The sequence below is a fragment of the Callorhinus ursinus genome, unplaced genomic scaffold, assembly GCF_003265705.2.
Source record: "Callorhinus ursinus isolate GAN/ISIS: 27379988/994484 unplaced genomic scaffold, GSC_fseal_2.0 scaffold13, whole genome shotgun sequence".
In the NCBI taxonomy this organism is placed as follows: Eukaryota; Metazoa; Chordata; class Mammalia; order Carnivora; family Otariidae; genus Callorhinus; species Callorhinus ursinus.
In genome coordinates, this window is record NW_027397075.1 from 48,849,162 (window position 1) to 48,869,114 (window position 19,953).

The 19,953-nt window shown below is 45.4% G+C and overlaps 1 protein-coding gene and 1 long non-coding RNA gene across 5 annotated transcripts in view; one reads left to right on the forward strand and one right to left on the reverse strand.

Moving 5' to 3' along the window:
• HHAT (hedgehog acyltransferase) overlaps window positions 1-19,953 on the reverse strand; it is a 330,834-nt gene that overhangs the window by 119,996 nt on the left and 190,885 nt on the right. The gene's annotated exons all lie outside the window — the stretch shown is intronic.
• On the forward strand, window positions 6,715-8,712 carry LOC112828663 (uncharacterized). Its single transcript, XR_003209563.2, has 2 exons — window positions 6,715-7,348; window positions 8,587-8,712. It is a non-coding gene; the product is annotated as an uncharacterized lncRNA (long non-coding RNA).

The following is a 19,953-nucleotide window of genomic DNA, read 5'->3' on the forward strand; positions in this document are numbered from 1 at the left end:
CCTTTAGGTCAGATTACAGGACTACTGCCTAAATTAGGAATAATGATCCCAAACAACATTCCTTCCTTCTAAGTTTTGTCTAGATGTCATTGTGAAAAGCAACAGCAAACCCTCCACCATCTTCTGTGTCATGAGCGTGGCTGAAGTAAGAGGGTAGTTCACTAGGTGAAGAGTCTCCTCAAGATTTTAGTGATAAATTGAGCCTTAAGCCTGATGAGAGTCCCACAGAGCAATCCAATCTTTTCATACTTCCTCATTAGATTTATAATTTTTATTCTACTTCAAACAACTTTTTCAATGAAACATTGCCAAGTGTTATACTTTGTAAGTCTTTGATTATCTAAAAATGTCCTTGTATTAAGAACTTTTCTGTCCAAGAGGATTTACTGGAAGGAAATGGGACAAAATTCAGAGGGTGAAAAAAGCTTGGTGGGAACAAGAAAGGAACTGAGACTGTTACTCTGGCTCCTTCCACGGCTTCTCTGCTTCTCACTGATCCTCCTCACTTCCTTCTCTACCGCCCCCCGCCCCAATCTGCTTCTCTGCCTCCTCACAGTTTCTGCCTCTCTTGGGAGGTTAGCTTGCATATCACAGTACCTGCCGTGGTGCTAACGATACCCTCATCTCCATGACTTTCGAGCTCCAGTCTTCAATGCCAACCACAACAGTTCGCTCTAACAAAATCCTTGAGGAAGGATCTCGTTGGCCCAGCTCATCTCTATTTGCCAAATCTGAAGTCACAGGTTACTTCCCAGAGATTTGCACTCCTAGTCCAATCAGGTTAGCTGGCGATGGCAAGGCACCCGCCTCAGGTGCCCACCTACTCCACGGGTCCTTTCAGGTGGAGACGACTCTCTGAGGAGAGGGCTTGACCACAGCAGCCACTCCCCACAAAGCATTTTTAGAGAGCAGTTCTTTTTTGACTTTAGAAAGTAAAACAACTCCACTGGATATAAGATTCTGGAATGACCATCTTTTGTTCTTCATACCCAGTAGACTGTGTTTCACTGTGTCTAGTATGGAGGGTGACCAAGCAGATGTCTGACATCTTTTTACTCCTTACCAGCAACCCTGTTTTCTTGCTTGCATCTCTGTATAGTTTCCTCCTTTGTTCAGTGATTTTAAAATTATGACAGAATATGCCTCCATACGGCTCCCTTTCTGGTATTTTATCTGTAATATGGTTAATCCTTTAAGTCCAGAGAAGTTTTCTTTTGTATTTTATTGTTTTCAGTTGCTTCTGCTCTCATTGTTCTGGTTTCATTTTCAGGAACTTCAACAATTCTACGGTTATTCTTCACATTTATTATTTTCTTTCATCATACCATCTCTGTTTTTTCTAGTGTGGAAGAAGAACATCTCAAGACTGCCTTCCACATGAGTCATCATTCTAAAGTCCCAATTCTAATCTCCAAAGTGGATTTGAATTATGTGACTGTGTCCTCATTTTCCCTCAATAACTCTTTCTTATTTCCCCTAGCACCCTTCCCTTCCCTTCTTATCCTCTATTTATGTCTTGGCACTCCTATTTCTTTTATGCCACATCTTCTTTATATTAGACTGAGAAGAGTAAAAAATTTTTAAATATTTCTCCTGTTTCTTATAATAAATCATCTTCTAGATCTGCTCTTCCTTTGAGATGGGATGATGTGCCCATTAGCCCTTTACTTTCTATGGAATTTGTTTTCAGTGGCTACATATTACTTCTTTCTCAACATAAATCCCTAGCTGAAGAAAAATGCATTCAGACTTAGCAACTGTCAACAACTTGATATTTATCAAAGAGCTTATTGCTCTTAGCTTTCTTTTGTATATTACACTGGGCATTATATTTCAGTGATGGAAATAATTCATATTCATGATGCCCTATAACAGTAAATTATGGTACACAATGAATCCATTCTGATTAAAGCCTATATGGAGAAAAGCAAAGAATATAAAATGTACACAACCATTTAAAGGAAAAATGTCACGTAATATAAAAGATACTCTAGGGCGCCTGGGTAGCTCAGATGGTTAAGCGTCTGCCTTCGGCTCAGGTCATGATCTCAGAGTCCTGGGATCAAGTCCCATGTCAGGCTCCCTGCTCAGTGGGGAGAGCCTGCTTCTCCCTCTGCCTCCCGCTCTCCCTACTTGTGCTCTCTCTCTGTCAGATAAAATCTTTTTAAAAAAAATAAAAAATAAAAGATACTCTAATCACTACTTCTAATTATGAAGAAAATCACTAAAAAATTTTTAGAGCATCTAAAATGCATCTTTTTTACAAACAAAACACCCAGAACCAAAAAGTATCTATGAAATTAATAATGAAGGAGGATTTCAAATGATTGTAGTTTTTCTCCAAATTATTCTTCAGTTGAAAAAGATAAAATGTTTGTTGCCTTTCACCATGTTCTCTGACGTCTTCAGCAACAGCCAAATCTCATTCGCAGGCAATACACGTGGTGACAAAATGAGGTGCAAGCACGCAGTCCAATTCCAAAGTCGTGACAGGTCTTCTGTGACATGGTTCATCTTTCCTGGAGGCGGGGCAGGGGAGCATTTCTTCCACCCATTTCCCGGCCCAGCTGATCAAGAAACTGACATGACGCAATGAAGTGACAATTGCCCAAGTGTTGGCAGGGCCCCTTCTTTGGGCATTTCCACCTCCAGCAGCACCTCATGGAGGATGCAGGACGGACGGGCACCACTGACAGTCAGCCCCTGTGTCCCCCCACTTCCTGCCAACTTACTTAGTTATCATAGGGGGCTCCATGTTGGTGCTTACAAATGGAGGAAGAGCGCGGTAGTTGCACCGGGACAAAATACAACCATGTGCTGGAGGAGGAGGACAGTCTGCTTTCCTGGTGGGCACAGACCACGGGTTTCTGAGCCGGCAAAGCAGACAGGATGCACTATTTCCTCTCTCAGACCAGTTCCATGTGCCATGGTGAAGGAGACGTCTCACAGACTCTGACAACAGACTGACTTCTAGTCCTGTTTTCCAGGGTTTACCATGTTCCTCTTTTTCAGTGTTTTCTAGACGTTACTGTGGGCATCTGCGTGAGGCTGTATCAGAGGCCACAGAAAGACCTCATTTAAAACTGGAAGCCCTATGGCCACCTTCTTCACATCTTCTTTTATGTACAGTTCAAAACCAGGCATGGTGTTTTATTTTAGACCTGTGCTGCTCAACCGAGAGCAATTCTTACCCCTTCCCCAGCCCAGCCCAGTTTCCACTGTCTGGAGACATTTTTGGTTGTCACAATTGAGGGTACTACTGGCATTTAGTGAGCAGGAGCTGGAGATGCTGTAAACATATACAGGACACAGGGCGGCCTTCCACGACAAACAAGTGTCTTGTCCAAAATGCCCATAGTACCGAGGCTGAGAAATCCGGCATTACAGCAAAGGTCCAACTCGAACAGCAGCCCACGGGGTGAATGACTTGACAGGCGTCTTTGCTACTCTCCTCATTACCTGCATTAGCACCATACCCATTATCTGAATGGCACAGTGACATTAACTTTCTGTTGATTAGAATACACAAATCTTCAAATGAGAAAGGACAGCTTTTGCCCTCTTGGATGCACATGACACCGTGCAGGCGAGATCTAACCACTAACAGGCAGATGCTGAAAAGCTCCCAGTCCACGAGCAGTAATGTGGTCCTGAACCCAGCATGATGAGGTGGCCATGCATGAAAACCGCAGACAGCTGTTTTCCCCAGTGGGATGCTTTCTGTCTGATCAGACAAACAGTGTTGAAGGGGCATCAGAAAGAGGTTCTGAAACTCATCCTCATGATACCAGCAGTGACTGTGAACCACCAGGAAACAAGAGAAACTAGAGGCTTTGGGTTGGATGGGTGGAGGGATGATGGGGGTCTGTGTGCTGGAATGGGCTAAATTTACATAAATATCTCAGAGCATTCACATGGTTATTTGTATAGTTCATAGCAGTGGCTTCAGTGATTAGCTCACTAAAGCTCTGAAAGTTTTTGTTTTTGGTAGGAAATACATATTTATTTAGTAGGGGAAAAAGGAATTATATTATTTAAGCAATAGCTAGTTATTTTTCAAACCATACTTCTTTGATGAAATTTTCCTGGACTTCCCAGGTTGAAATAATCTCTCCTATCTGGGCTCCCAAAACAAATTTTACTTCTGGCTTTTAACTTCCACGTATCACTTGCCACATCACATTAAGGTAATTCCACACATACTGTATCCTTGTTAATCAACATTTATTGTCTTTGTATTACCAAAACCCTTCCCACGGTTTGACTATGTCAGTTGTTCAAAAAGTATTTTTTTTTAGATTTTATTTATTTTTATTTATTTAACAGAGAGAGAGAGCGCACAAACAGGGGGAGAGGGAGAAGCAGAGAGCCGGATGCAAGACTTGATCCCAGGACCCTGGGATCACAATGGCGAGCCGAAGGCAGACGCTCAACCATCTGAGCCACCCAGGTGCCCCAAAAAGTATTTTTTTTAAATTGAAGGGTTGTTGATATACACTGTTACATTAGTTTCAAGTGTGTAACATAGTGATTCAAAAATTCTATATATTATGCAATGCACACAGCAGTAAGTATTTTCCCCAACTAAAAAGAAGAAAACATTTCTTTTTTTTTTTTTTAAAGATTTTATTTATTTTTCAACAGAGAGAAAGAGAGAGAGAGACAGCGAGGGAGGGAACACAAGCAGGGGGAGTGGGAGAGGGAGAAGCAGGCTTCCCGCTGAGCAGGGAGCCCGCTGCAGGGCTTGATCCCAGGACCCTGGGATCATGACCTGAGCCGAAGGCAGACGCTTAACGACTGAGCCACCCAGGCGCCCAAGAAAACATCTCTTAAAGAAAACATTTCACCACTTGAAGACAGCCAACCCAGTTAGTGGTCAGCACTCTGATGGCTAGGGCTAGCGACAAGCAGTGGCTAGACCTGACGTGCATATGCTCCAAGCCCCTCTGGAGCAGCTCTGTCTGAGTTAGGCTGCTGGCTGCTGGCTGAGTAATTGCTAGGATCACCCCTGAGCACACTCAGGTGCTCTTCCAGGCCCTGTAATTCACAACTGAGGGAGTCCTATTGGTTGCAATGCTTTTAGCATATTTGCATGTTTTCTGTTGTTATTTTGGTTTGGCCTGGAATGTTGTTTACTTTGCTTTTTGGCTCCTGGAAATTCACCCAGGGGTATGCTATCCACAAGGATTCTCCCCCACTGCAAAAGAATGTTTAACCAAAATCTTTGCCGTCTATTTTACGCAGATATAGCATAAAGAGACGCACAAACATACACACACACAAACAGCAAGTGAGCCCCTCAAAGAAGTTTCTGTTATAAAAGGCCAGTCCATGTTTGATGCCTGAAGTGGGGACAGAGATATCTGTACACCAAGCTGACTGCCCCCCCCCCCCCCTACTGCCCTCCCTCCCCCAACCACAGGGATTCCAGCCAAGGTCCAGAGAATCATCAACTACAAAAGACAGATTATTTTTTATATCTATTACATTTCTTCTACATCCTTGAAAACAGGGCCCATTTTTTTCTTCTACCTAAGAAATCAGCAAGAAGAGATCACCCTGTTTCTCAGTCCCCCGCCCCCATAGAATTAGAGCACAGAGGGTCAAAGCAACAGGCCCGTAACCAGCCATACATGACTTTGCAAGGTACTCAGTTCTCCCACATAGATTTATTCTGTGATTTAGGCACTGTCTTCCCTTGGCAGATGGTGGAATGGAGACTGACATAGGCACCTTCATGTGGCCAGGTAGCAGAGGTGCTGGCATCTGAGGCCAGGTCCTCTAACCCAGAGCTCTATGCACAGCAGCAGCCCTCCCAAGGGCTAGGATTCCACGTGTCCACTCGTTCTGTCCCAGAGAGGTCGCTGTGCCCCTCCCTGGCACACCAATGCAACTAGGCAACCTTACAAAAAGCAGGCGGCTCTTTAGGAAGACTAGTTAAGAAAATGTGGATGCAGAGCCAAACCTCTACCAAAGGGTAACATCCAACGGTGCATTCTACTATTAGTATATCCATGGAAAGCAAAGAGGGATTACAGAGTCCTTGGCGATAGCCACAAAGTCAGACACAGGAGGTACAACTCTGTGCATATGTTGGCATTGATGTGATCAGTAAATCTAAATCCTATATATCTGGGCTTTCTCTAGGAATTCTATCATTGCTTGTGTGCACAAGAAGTAGGAAATTTATGGGGTGGAGGACTGCTTTATAAAAAGAGCATGCAAGTAACTAAGTAAGTAAAATACAGCAAGACTCTATTAAAAAGTGTATGTATCTCTACTCCATGTGGGGTGAATAATGATCACTCCGTGTCCTCAGGTAACCGAGCTAAATATGACAGGAGTGCACAAATCCTCCAGGGCACCAGAGCAGTGACACAGTATGAAGTCCAAAAAGAAAACCCATGGGGCTCGACATAAGCCATCAGAGAGCCAGGAAGGAGTTGGATGCCAGGCTGAGCCCACAGATGCCTGCTCAGCAGTACTGAGAAGAGCAGCTAGGAGGGCATTCAGCAAACTGCGGCATATTTAGCTGAGTCCTGAGGCAGTCAGCCGGTGTGAGATGTTCTTCCACTTCGTGCCACAGCCTGACACTCCCAGTTCTCCCACTGGCTCTCTGGGGTTGACAGGCAGCAATGGTTCCCCCATCCCCACCTCCCACAGTGACGTTAGCAACCGGTGAGCGTTCTTCATTGTGACACCACACCGAGCAGCCAGGTGCCAACACAGACTCATTTATGCTAGGCCCGGTTTTAGCTCTTAGAGTCAGGGTTGATTTCTCAGAAGTTGAACAAATTTTAATGAAATGAAATTACCAGCCTCTTAATATTCTCATTAGAGAAACCCAGGGACATCAAAACCAGAGAAAATCCCTAAACTTCGTTTGACCCAACAGCTGCACTGGCAGGACGACATGACCCCTTTAAAGACCCCAGCCGATGGCAGCAATGGCACAGCCGGATTCTGCTGCTCTCAAGAACACACCTGTGGGGACACTTGAAACACACGGTGGGCAAGCTGCTGTTCGCCTGCCTGCCCAGCCCGATGCTCGGCTACAGGACTGCGAAGCCCCTCGCAGGTGAAAGCTTTAGGCTGTCTATCAGTCGCAGATCTCAGAGGCAACTGCAAACATATTTAAACATTGCAGAGACTATCTCCAGACATAAGCCAAAGAGCTGCCTCCAGTGAGAAAGCTGTGTCAACCACCCTTGCTTCCCCGGGCTTGACCACAACCACAGATGCTATCTTCTGAAGCAAACAGCAAAGCTACCTGCCAGAGAGCCAAGCTTCTCTGTGTCATTTACCTCCATCTCACCCGACCACCTCTCCTGGTCATGCTCCAGTTCAGGTGCCAATGAACACCGGGTAGGGGCAAAAAGTGAGAATCGGGGTGGGGTGGGGTGGGGGTTATGACATTCAAGATATTTACCTTAAACAAAGTGCTATCCTAGATGTCATGGGAATTTTCAAACACAAAGTTTGGAGAAAAGTGTCCAAGGCACTCATAAACTGAGTGAGGGAGAAAGACCCACACAACTATATCCCCAAAACAAAACAAAACAAAACAAAACAAAAAAAACAGGATGGAAAGAAGATAAATAGTCCAGATTTGGCTCACCAAATAGAGTACAACTCCAAGTCCCATTATGTAATTATAAATATTATCTTTGGGACTGTGTCCCATTCTCCAGATTCTCTGGTAGGACTCTTCCTTCCTTCCAGACTCCACAATTAGAGAACGCTTGAACTCTGGCATTTCAGACTGGCTTGATCTTTCTCATTATGTCAGAAGTGTTTGCTTTCCTTCTCCAACTAGACCACAGAAAAATTAAGCAGTCGCTTACTCTTCTGTCCCCTCATTGGCTCTAATATATTCTGTGTATAGTAGGAGCTCTGTGCATGATGCTGAATGAAACAGAATGTCTAGTATTTTAAACTCGGATACGGGGTCTCAAGAAGACCAGAATTCTTGGATTGCTCAACTGTTTACAGGAATCTGTCCACTTTCATCAAGTCACAGAATTCTGCCATTATATAGGATCAGAGCTAGAAGAGACCTTTCAAATCATAAGGTGTTTTACAGATGAGTGACTGATGCCCAGAAACTTCTGGTGAATTTCTCAAGGCCCTGGAATAAATGAAAAGGCCAGGATTAGAATCATGGGTGTCTGAAGTACCAGATGAGAGTAAATATGTCACAGAACCTAGAGAGGAAGTGAGGAACCACCCTCCAGTAGAGCAGAAGGAGACAATATAGATTTGCATCTCACCCCAGCTGAATAATTTGCTTAGGTAATCAGATGCACATCCTCAGCTAAATGCTTTCTAGTGCATTATTTTGCTTAAAAGTGATTAAAAGGTTCAACAATAATTATCTCTTTCCATTTACAAAATGGATTTCACTGCAATAGACTCAATGTATTAATGAACACTTACAAATGTCACTCTATGAAAAATATATTGTCTGCAAATAACCTTTCAATTAGAAACAGATGCTGTGGGCTTTCAGATTCTAAAGTGTTTTTATTTTAAATGGCCTGGTCACAAGTGAAACCAGGCAGCAAACTGTTCTTCCTTTCTCCTCAGGATCCGTTTCAAAGGTCTGACCTTCCCTTGGGATTTCACCTTACTCCAGAGCACTGGGATTCACAGCCTGCCACGCCAGAATGCGTTTCTGAATCTCTTCTCTCAAATAAAGATGATCTCACGTCTGCGGCAAAGCAGTTTCCACACCAACTTAGGAGGAGGAACGGAAAGAGTGTTGGTTGTGGTCTGTGTGGATATTTCTCATCGGATTCAAATTCAACAAATATGACCTGCGCACCTGTTAGACCCCATGAGAGGTACTACCTATGAGCTCTCCCTCCTTATCCTTGAAGCAGATGGCTGTAGACAAATGGATGAGAAGTCAACAACAACAAAAGTCCTCCCTTGGGGAGCTAAGTAGTTTCCATGCATTTTACATGCATTAATTTCAGCCAGCATCATTATTATCTCCACTCTCCAAATGACAAAATCAAGGCTCAGACTCATATGAAAGAGAGTAGGAATTCAAACCCAGGTGGTCTAGTCCACAGCCTGTGCTGCTAACTGCGATGCTAACTGCGATCCTCTCTGTAGCCACTCTTCCACTGGGGCTCCTCCTCTTAATCAATGCTGGGCGATCACTTTACCACAGTCCCTGTACCAACAAGCCAAGGGTCCTCCACCTTTTCAGGTTTACAGAACACTTTAAATCCAAATACAGTCTGGTCTATACTAACACACGCTTCTTTATCATAGTTCCGATGGAATTGGTAAATAGGAGAACAATGTCCATATAAAACAGAAATTATGTCAGTTTATATGCATTTTTTCTTAGCCCCCAAGTAAAAGCATCCAAACACAAAATTCACTAACAGAGCAGACTACATTGCTGCACCAGATACCCGCTCATCCTGCCCCTTTCTCCCATTCGCCTAGTTGGGCCACATGCTCTTAGAAGCACTGAGGACACAGTTCTCTAAGACCCTGTGTAAAAGAACAACACAACACAAAACACCCAGCTCAGTCATGGCTCAAGTTGTATAAATCCTACAAGTGCCTTCCCCCCACCTCCCTCTGCCCTTGTTTCCAGAACTCAGGGGTCAGGGCCCCTTCTACCAGAAAGGTAGCATCTTATAGCCCCTTCTACCAGAAAGGTAGCATATTTACCATATTTACTAGATCCTTAAGGACCAGAATATTTATTTCCTAGGAATTCAGGGTGACTTCCCAGTTGTGCTGATATATTTTATTAGGACTGTTATTGTTTTTCTTAGTGCCCTGGACAGTGTTACATAGGTTTCAAGTGATCTAGCCAACTCCATTTTTCCATAAATCTTGTTGTTCTTTTGTGTGTGCAATTTTATATAACCTGAGGCTTTTCAAGTTTCTTGACCTCACATTTTAGCGAAACACCTGAATTGGTACCACAACCAAAAGAATGAAACTTTATCCAATGACCTTGTGATTTCTAAGGTCCCTCCTCAGCACTGAGTTGCTGTGAGAACAGGGCTACTTGCTGCCTTGACCTCGCTCATCTGCATAGTATGACAGAGTTTTTAGTTGCAATCAACAGAATCCACTCTAGCCAATTTAAGCAGAAAAGGAATTTCTTCAAGGACATTAGGTCACAGAGCATCTGGGTGGCCAGCGAATCATGCCAGACAAGGAGACGACTGGTCCAGCAGACGGCTCTGTGGATGCCACTGTCGGCGGTGGGTGGGAACCCAGTCTAGCAGCATCTAGAAGCTGCACATCTCTCTACCACCCTCACCAGAAACACTTTGGTGGGGTCTTGTTCTCTCTTGTGAATCAAAGTTGCCTCTCTGCTGCATCGGAGTGGCAGGGCCTGGGAATACATTCTGACCCTAGATGTAAGGGAGACCCAGAAAGTGACTTCTGACTTGTACTTTCAGGAGGTCGATTTCAGAAGGCCAGAAATGCTCCAAAAGCCAGAGGGGGCTCTAAAGGTACAGAATAGCCAGAGTATGGAGCAAATGCCCGTGACACTTGAGAAGCAAGTCTTACATAACTCTTAGCATATACCAACCTCCTGGTACGAGGCTGGTGCCCTACTAAGCTCCTGGCCCAGAGCAAGTTGCCCCCATTCCTCCCAGCCTGCTCACTTTAGTGTTTTGTCGGACCCACATCAGCTTCACAGCATGTATCCTCACCACAACAGAACTTGACCTTAAATGTTGACCAATATTTGAAGCCAACCCCAGGGTTCCAAGGCTGCACTTCTTAATAAGTAATGTTTGAAGGAGTAACATTCCCATGAGCACACTGGGATTTTGACAATCCTCCAAAACAAATGATGGAGAAGTAAATCTCCAGTAAACCAGCAACTCCTTATTCCTACAGACTGCAGGGTATACCCGATCCCCAGCTCACTGAGTAGACTGTCACCCATTCTTCTCATTTGGATAAAAGCATCTGGATGCAAATGAATCTGCTCTAATTAATACAAAAGTGTACATCATTGCAAATGTTGGTATTATGAACACTGGTGATAATATTCCTCACAACAGATCCTTCTACTCTAGTAAATAGGCTATACTGCATATTTTCTATTGAAAGTTTCTTCTCTTCAGTATGTCGATTCCATCACCCAAGTGAGGACTTTGAACATGCTAGGATACACATGCATATGTCAGTTTTAACTATAGCTACACTTTCCCAGCCAACTGCTCAGGCGCTCATTCCCAAGCTACTGCTGAGAATCTAGGCCTGGTTGGCCCGAATAGCATGGAAGGCCTAGCACAGCCTGGCCCAGGATAACTTCCCAGCCTCACTCTGTGCCCCAACCACAAGGACCTTCTTTCTGTTCTTCCTCACGGAATACACGCTGCTTCTCCACCTCAGAGCTCTGCATATGCTTTCCCCTCCACCCTCGACCCCAAGCACTGCCTCCTGGGGGAACCTTCCCCGTGGCTGGCTTCCGCCCCACGTCTGGATCGGGTGCCTCACGACACGCACTTGTAGGACCATGCGTTTGTCCTTTTTGGCTCTACTGGCTGTTCTCCTTTACCAGACACGCACGTGGTCTCTGATAAATACTTCTTGGCTCCTGAACCATAAGCTCCATAGGAGTAGGAACTATGTCTCTTTGCTAACTACTGGGTTCCAAGCACTAAGTAGGGGGCAGCAGATACTAAAACTGTTCGATAAAGAAGTGAATGGATCCATACATTTAGAATGACTGATCTCACTCATTTGGCATTTCCTTATTTGTTCAGTTTAACTCCCATTTTTGAAGTACCTGACTGTCTTCCTAAGGCAGCATTTCACAGAGGGGAAACTGAAGCAGTAATATTTAATAACTAGCTGATAAAGTCACATAACTAGTAAGTGCCAGAGCTGACTTGGGTTTGGGCTGTAGCCATCTCCAACCATGGACTCACCATCCATTGCCAGGTGCTCAAAGGAAAATGCAGAGGAAACCAAACTCATGGTTCTGGTCCACAGGGGTGGCAAGTATGACGATAATGATGATGACAGCTAATAATTATTAAGTGTTCACTCTGTGCTGAGCACTTTTTTAAGCATTTGATGTATATTATGTCATTTAATCCTCCGAAAAAGCCCAGGAAGTAGGTATTACTTCTACTACCCACTTACAGGTGAGAAAAGTCAAGTACAGAGCTGCCTGGTTGGTCTTAGAGTGAACAGTGATGCAACCAGCTCTCAAAGCCAGATGGCCCAAGCCTGAGCCCCAAGCCACTGACTGTGGTCGACAAGACCGAGCGTGTTGGTTGGGGGGAGGAGGGAGCATCTAGCTCTTTCAGGGGAGTCAGCAGAGCTTTGCAAAAGAGGTGTCCTCTGAACCAGGTGCTAAGAGGGCCTACGTAGAAAGAAGGAACCGGAAACAGCATGCACAAAAAGAAGAAAATGAACGAGTGAGTCTTGCTCAGGGAACAGAAGGAAGTTTAAGGAACCTGCACATGGGGCTGTTGGTCTAGAAAAGCCCTTGAACAGATGATTGAGGGAGGACAGGGCTGATTAAAACTGCCTTTTGTTTCTGGGCTATTTTGATTCAGTACCCTCGGGGGTGGCCTGAGGGGATGGACTGGAAGGAGGAAGAAAATAAAGGTGAGGTTCACAATAGAAGGCAAGTGAAAGATGAGGGGGGCCTCAGTTATGGCATACAGAGTAGGAATGAGAGAAAGAGGACATGTGCAGTTAATATTTATAGGAGGAACTAACGGAATTTAGGAATGGAAATGGATGTAGGGCGTGAGGAAGAAGGACATTTCCAGAATGACCCCAAGGCTTTTACCCTGGGTTGGTGTGGGTAGAGCAGCACCCTCTAAGATGGGGCAGTGGTGGGGGGGGGGGGGAGGCGCGGGGAAGAGTAGGGTTGCATCATGGTGGGGGGAGGTAAATAAGGAGTCCCATTTGAGGCAAGCTGAATGCTAATAATGTGGATGTTGATCATTCAAGTAGGCGGGCAGAAATACAACAGAACACCCAGCGTTTCTACAAGGGAAGTAGACAAATGGCATCATCATCTAGACCAGTGTTAGGCAAGAAAATGTTCTGTGATGATGGAAATGTTCTATCTCTGCTCTGCACTGTCCACTATGATAGCCTGTAGCTACAAGTGGCTACAGAGCCCTTTTAAAATGTGGCTCATGCAACTAAGGAACTAAACTTTGTAATTCTGTTGACTTTTAATCAATTTATATCTTATTCATAATAAATAATGTGGAGTAGCTACCATAGTAGAAAGTACAGATCTGGATAACCGAAGTGACCCTCTAATATTAAACACACCAAAGCTGCTTATCAAAGTCTGTTGAGATTGGAAGGGACCTTGGAGTTTATCGGGTGTAATTCCCTCATTTCACAAATAAGGAAACTGAGGTCCAAACAGGAGAAGACACTTGCATGAAGCCAATGCAGCAAGTCAGCAGTGAGGCAGATGATGGCTGTGGTCTTCCGTATCCGACCCGGTGTGCTGGCCCTTCCACACACCGTTCTGTCCTGATGCAGAAACCACTGCAGTGTTAACTCCACTGTGTGCGGAACTGCGGTAGCTTGTGGGCAAAGTACCCCCGCCACTGCCCGCCCCCACCATGCCACACATCCCAAACACCACTCGATAAGGAACTCTACCAGGTGTTGCAGCTGCAAATAACAAACCCCTCTAATTCGTCTGAATATGAAAGGGATTGATTAGAGAAGGACTGGCAGTTTGCACAGTCTCTGGGAGAGGGTCTCAAAGCCAGGCATGGACGGATGCAGTCAGGAACTGCTGACAAATCACACTACCCCCTAACGTGACGGGGACCCTACTATGCCCACCACTTGGCTCAGGGGAGCAACTCCCAATCACCAGAGCCGGGTATGGGGCACCAAGCCCAGACCTCTGCCTCTCAGAGCTGGATGTCACTGCTGCCAGGCTCAGCAGAAGGCATTCCAGGTCCTACCTGCACACACCTGTTCTCGTCAGAGTCTAACTAGAGGGGAGGCGGAATCTGAAACCCTTGCCACAATGAAGGAAAGCAAGTTTCTGCCTTCCACACGGTGTGGAAGCCCCACAGGGCAGAATGATCCCAGGAATCACAAAAAGAATTCCAAAAAAAAAGGCACTACCACCATCATCACTTAACAAATGTCCTGTCAAGTAAATAACCCATCTGTACTAATTTTAGACCAGCCTGTCTTGCTCAGCAGCATCCCTGACTCAGAGCTTTTTACACTTAAAATAATGTCTCTACATTGCAAATTTTCTCAATTAGTTCACCAGTGGCTCCTTTTCATTTTTTTTTTTTAAGATACATTTATTTACTGGAACATCTGTATTGATAGAAGCTATGTATGGTAGGAAGTGAATTATGCATTTCAACTCTCAGAACATGAAGGCTTTCTTTTAGTTTTTTTCTTTTTTTTTTAATCTGGGTTTTCTAATTAACAAGCCTATTATAGCACAGCCATGAAGATGAATAATTCTAAAAACTCTTTCCTCAGAAGTGGTAGCAGTAAGATAGAAGCAAGACCAGATCTGAGAAATCTCCTAAGAACCGAAAATTACTATAATGTGGAACAGAGTTGTCAAGGCCATTCCAAAGGAAAGGAAAGGACTATAAACCACTCCAAGGGGTTCTGTCTGGAGAATAAATAAGAAAAACTGTCTTGGAAAGGGACCGTGATGGGGGACGATGGGAAAGGGGGCCCAGTTTTTTACAACAAAGCAGAGAATACACCAACGCATTATGCAACAGTTTTCATGAGCAAACCGGATGGGGTTCTGCTCCAGGCTGCCCCAGAGGGGCAGCCAGCGCTGGGGAGGTAAGCGGCCTCCCGTCCTAACAGTGGCTGATGTCCAAGGGCAGCAGCAGCAAGACAGGAGCACTGAGGGCCTATGATAAAGTACCAAGGAAGAAGCAAGAGGCCGGGCTAGCAGGGCACTCCCAAGACAAGACGATGACTCTCGTCCCCAGGAGAAGGCTGCAGACCTCCATCCTGAGTGAAGTTCCTGACGCCAGACCCACTCTCTCCAGCTGCCCATGCTTCTAGAGAGAGCCTACTGCCATGTTCCACCATAGTTTTATTGCCTCCACGTTATAGGCCACGTGCACAACTGCACCTTTTACAGTACACCAAGCAAACATTAACAGAGGGAAACTAAAGGATGGTTTAGGGCTGTTATTGTTACTCAACAGAGCAGCTTTTACAGCAGCTGGTGGTCAGAGAATCGTCCCTGAGGAGCAAGGACGGGCCTGGGTCACCGAGCTCCAGCTTGTGATGGCGCAGCATGGTGACGGCCGAGGTTCAAAAATCCCAATTTCCTAACTTCCCAGCTAAGCCTGTCACAGTGAGTTTTGAAAAATATAAATCAAATCATGTTATTCCCCTCCTTTCTGACGACATTTAAAAGGGAACCCCAGCCTCCTCATGGTCCGGCTGTGGCCTCTGCCTCCCGGCCTCCTTGGACTCCTTGCTCCATGATCCTGCAGTCCCCCTGGTTTCCTTCCTTCTGTTCCCCATGTAGCTCCTTGTCCTCTCAGGGCCTTGGAGCTTGCCCTTCCCTCTGCCGAGAAACAGCCTAGCCCAGACCTTGCTCTGGCCGCCTCCTTCTCCTTATTCACATCTCCGCTCAGTGTCCCCAGCTGCCTCACAGAGGCTCTTCCTACCTTACCCATGCTGGTACAAGTGGCTCTCAGCCCTTGCCCCTCCGTCACCTCATGGGAGTCCCCGTGGAAGAGTGCTTTAGGCACTTAACTGGTGGTAGAAACAGGTTACATGAAAAGATAAGGACATGGTTACTAAGTCCCGTTACGTGTTTGAGAGTCACAATTTATTCAAACATAAAAAAATTAATGGTGCCAAATGCTCAGGCAGCCCTCCTACCTACACTCTGTGTCCCTGGGTTACTCAGACTGGGGACACTGGTTTCAGCCGGATCATGAAGGCAAGGAATTTTCTCATTCTGTTGCTTTATTCTTTTTTTTTTTTAATGGGAAAAGCATTACCTTTTTAAAAATTGAGATAGAACTGTCATTTAACATATTAAAAACAAGACAAGAGGCCCAAAATGGAGTCGCTAATGCTAAGCCCCACATCGAGACTTCACCAAATGGAGATTTAACGGCAGTTTCTGCTCTTCCAGAAATGGATTCTTAAACCAGTCAATCAGGAATCATCTGATCAGTGCAAGTTAGATAATGTGCCCACACAGACCCCTGCCATCGCCTAAAGCAAGACAAGCAAAGTGATCCTGCAAAAACCAACCCATTTTAATCCAAGTTTAGCTTCCTTGTCCCCATTCCTGCCACCCATGCAAGTCTTTCACTTTGTATAGCTCCTCAGGGCTCCTTTCTCTCTGGCTAGATTGCATACTGTCCTAGCTGGCTTGATTTTTGCTCAAATAAACTCTTTAAACTTTTCATAGGCCTCAGTGTATCTTTTAACAAACATTATATTAAATTTCAAGTAAACAACATAAAAGATCTGATCTACGTGTATGTTGCAAAATGATCACCACAGTAAGTCTAGTTAACAACCATCACCTCATGTGGTTACAAATGTTTGTGTGTGTGATGAGACCTTTTAGGATCTACGCTCTCCGCAACTTTCAAATCTGCAACACAGTGTCATTAGCTTTTGTCACTGTGCTGTGCCTTACAGCCCCAGGACTTCTTTATTTTATAACGACAAGTTTGGGCCTCTCAAAGGACCCTCTGTACATTAGACACTCTGGGCTATTATGGGGAATACACACATGACCCAGACCCTGCCCTCCAAGAGCTCACTGTTGAGGAGGAATGTAAGACATGCACTAAAAGAACTCTGTCTAAAGCTACGGGCTCCAAACTTCCCTGAGCATAGGGGCTACCTGGGCTGAGTGGTAATGACATGGATTCCTGGCTCACACGCATCTAAAACATCCTGGCAGACTCCCGTGGTGCGGGAAGCTTGGGAAGCAGTGTTATGGAGGGAGAAAGAGGAAGGCTGCTTGGAGGCAGCAGCACCGAGCTGGACTGGAGGGGGCCAGGAGGTGGGTGTGGAGGAAGGGGGTACGATTCCAGCGCAGGGAACACATGAGCTGAGGAAAGAAGCCAGGAGACTTGGGGAGGGACAGAAAGCCGCGTTTGTTCCCATTTGGTGGTGGCACAATGAGGAATATGGTGAGACGAGGTGGAAAGGCAGCCTGAAGACCAACTGTGGTGGGCCCAGAACATGAGGGTCTAGCCTGGCTTTGACAGAAGGCAAGAGAAGCACTGACTCATTCTGAGGAGGGAGTGACAGCAGCAGGGACATAGTCACCTTACAGATGGAGGGCTCAGAAAGGGTCCCGAGCTACCTCAAGTACCACAGGTGGAAGGACAGAGGCCAGGACTCAAACCCTGCTACTCAGATTCCAGAGGTGAGGCACGGGAGGCGAAAGGACAAACTGGCCCTCACTGAGTCCCCACGGTGTCCAGGCACAGAGCTGAGCTACTGGCATACACCATCACACCTTGCTACAGCTCTAGGAGGTAAGAGGCCCAGGTTACAGAAAGAAGGGCATAACTTTCTCCAGAAACAGGAAGGAAAGGGTGATGTGAAAGATGCTGAGGAGGCAGACTCAACAGCATTTGGAAACTGGGCACAGGAACAATGATGGAAGTAGGGCAGCACCACAGAAGAGGGGACAGCCTCGTGGAAGGGTTGGGGGGACATCCCTGTGAAAGGGGGGAGGACAGCCCTGTGGGGGGTGACAGCCCCGTAGAAGGGGGGGAGAGCCCCGTGGAAGGGGGGGACAGCCCCGTGGAAGTGGGGGAGAGCCCAGTGGAAGGGGAGAGGGGAGCCCCATGGAAGCGGGGAGGACAGCCCCGTGGAACGGGGCGGGGGGAGAGCCCCGTGGAAGCAGGATAGCTTCTCTTCAGAGGCCTGCATGCATTTTTATTAACTGTCTCTGTGGGACCTGCTTTGGAATCTGGCTTCCCTCACTCACATGTTCTTCACTTTTTATTTAAAACACTTTATGCCAAGAGCACCGCAGAGCTCATCAGCCGCCGGTCTTCATACACTGCAAGTGGAATGAAAGGAAGGTTTAAAAAAGAATGCTGTGCTACTGCGGTGGCCTCAGAGAAGAGCAGGTGGCCACAGAGCGACTCAGTGGCCCCCAGGAGCCACTTCTCCCTCCGGGTGCCACTCAGAGACGATGGGCAGGGCCTCATGAGGACTGCGAAGACACAGAGTTTAGTCTCCCCTCAGGTGGGAGCCGTTTTTCATCAATGCATTTGCTTTTCATACCACTACTAAAAATTATCTCCTTAGACAAACAAGTTGACTTCCACGTTACATTTGCAAAATTAAAAATCCAAAATCCTATGTAACAAATTAGGTATTCTGCCTCTGAGTTATCATGCGTGCGTGCGTGTGTGTGTGTGTGTGTGTGTTTGTTTAGAAATATATACATAATAGTTTTATCTTTCTTTTATATTTATCTATAAAATATGTATATATGTGTATGTGTATGTGTATATATATATTTATATGTTTCTAAATCACTAGACTGAATACAGATGCTAATTACCTCCCTATTTCCATCTGCTTCTTACTCCCAGGACCAAATGCCCACCCTCCTGTCCTTAACCTCTCTGCGTCCAGAGCAGCTCAGAGCCTAACCAGGTATCAACTACCCTAAGGAGACAAAGGAAAGAGGGAGGCTTATCCCCGGCTCCCTTCCTTTTTCTTAGGAGGAGTCCTTTAGCCTAAATTAATCTTTCATTTGACTACTTGCCTTCTTAAAGATGCGAGGCAGACTAGAACATTTCACACATCACAGAATCCAAGACATATTTCAAATGATGGTGAGCAGACTTCTTTGTCAACACCACGAATGCTACAATTAACTCCAGCAAATGTGCTGGTAGACTTTGTGCTACTCAAAATAAAGGAGGTTAAAAACTACCCTGTGATTCATGGAGCTCAAAACACCAACATTTTTTAGCCCAAACAACCCTTCTCTTCTGCTCTCAGGCTAGTTTCATGAATGGGTCGGGTAAAGGGTGTCACCAAGGGAAAGCCAAAAACAGCTTTGCTCATTTCAGAATTCAGTGAAGAGAAGCGGACTGTAATCTGCTGCCCTCTGGCAATTCAAAGACCTTCCAGACCTCGGTGGAATCTCAGGATCAACCTCCAGAACAAAAGCATTGCAGGAAGGGGACAGTTTTACCATTCTCCCTTCTCTCTCACCAGATCAAAAGTCTTCAAAAGGGCAAATGCTGTTTTATGTAAACATTAGCATTGCCATAGGATTGAATCTACACTATATTGAACACCATTCTATACGCAGCATCTGTTTACTTAGAGAAAGGAATTTCTCTTCTAACAACCATGATCAACTCTGGTGATCTTCTCAGATGGCTTTCGGGCCATGCCAGAGGCTCAGTGGCCTTTTCTATTTGCCTAAGAAATATCAGTGGCAGGCCCCCACCCTCTGCATTTCTGCTAGTCCTGACAGGACATCGAGACACCATCCTTAGGACAAGACTAGTGGCTCCAATGCATTCACGCCTGGTCTTTAGAATAAAAATGGAAAATAATAGTAAAGAAAACTTATTTTGCTATTTAGAAAAAAAATCCTTATTTGAAATGGATTATATAGCTAAGTATAAATAACATAGAAAAGATGATGGAAATATAGGTACTATTTTTCTGATTTTTAAATGTATAAGCATAAGGGCAATGCAAAAATTATAAAAGGAAAACAAATTTAATCTTTCAGACAACATAGAAGAGGGATGGCTAAAGGTTTTCTTTTAAGTCATGCCGACAACCTGTATCACTTAAAACTATTCCAACATGAGGAGCTCAGAGAAGGGCGGATGGGCAGGTACAGAGCAGTTACCGTGTGCCTCCATAAGAGGGGTGGGCTGGCTACATCTCTGGGTAAAATGAAAAATGCCTTGGTCAGCAAGACTCAAACCAGGCATC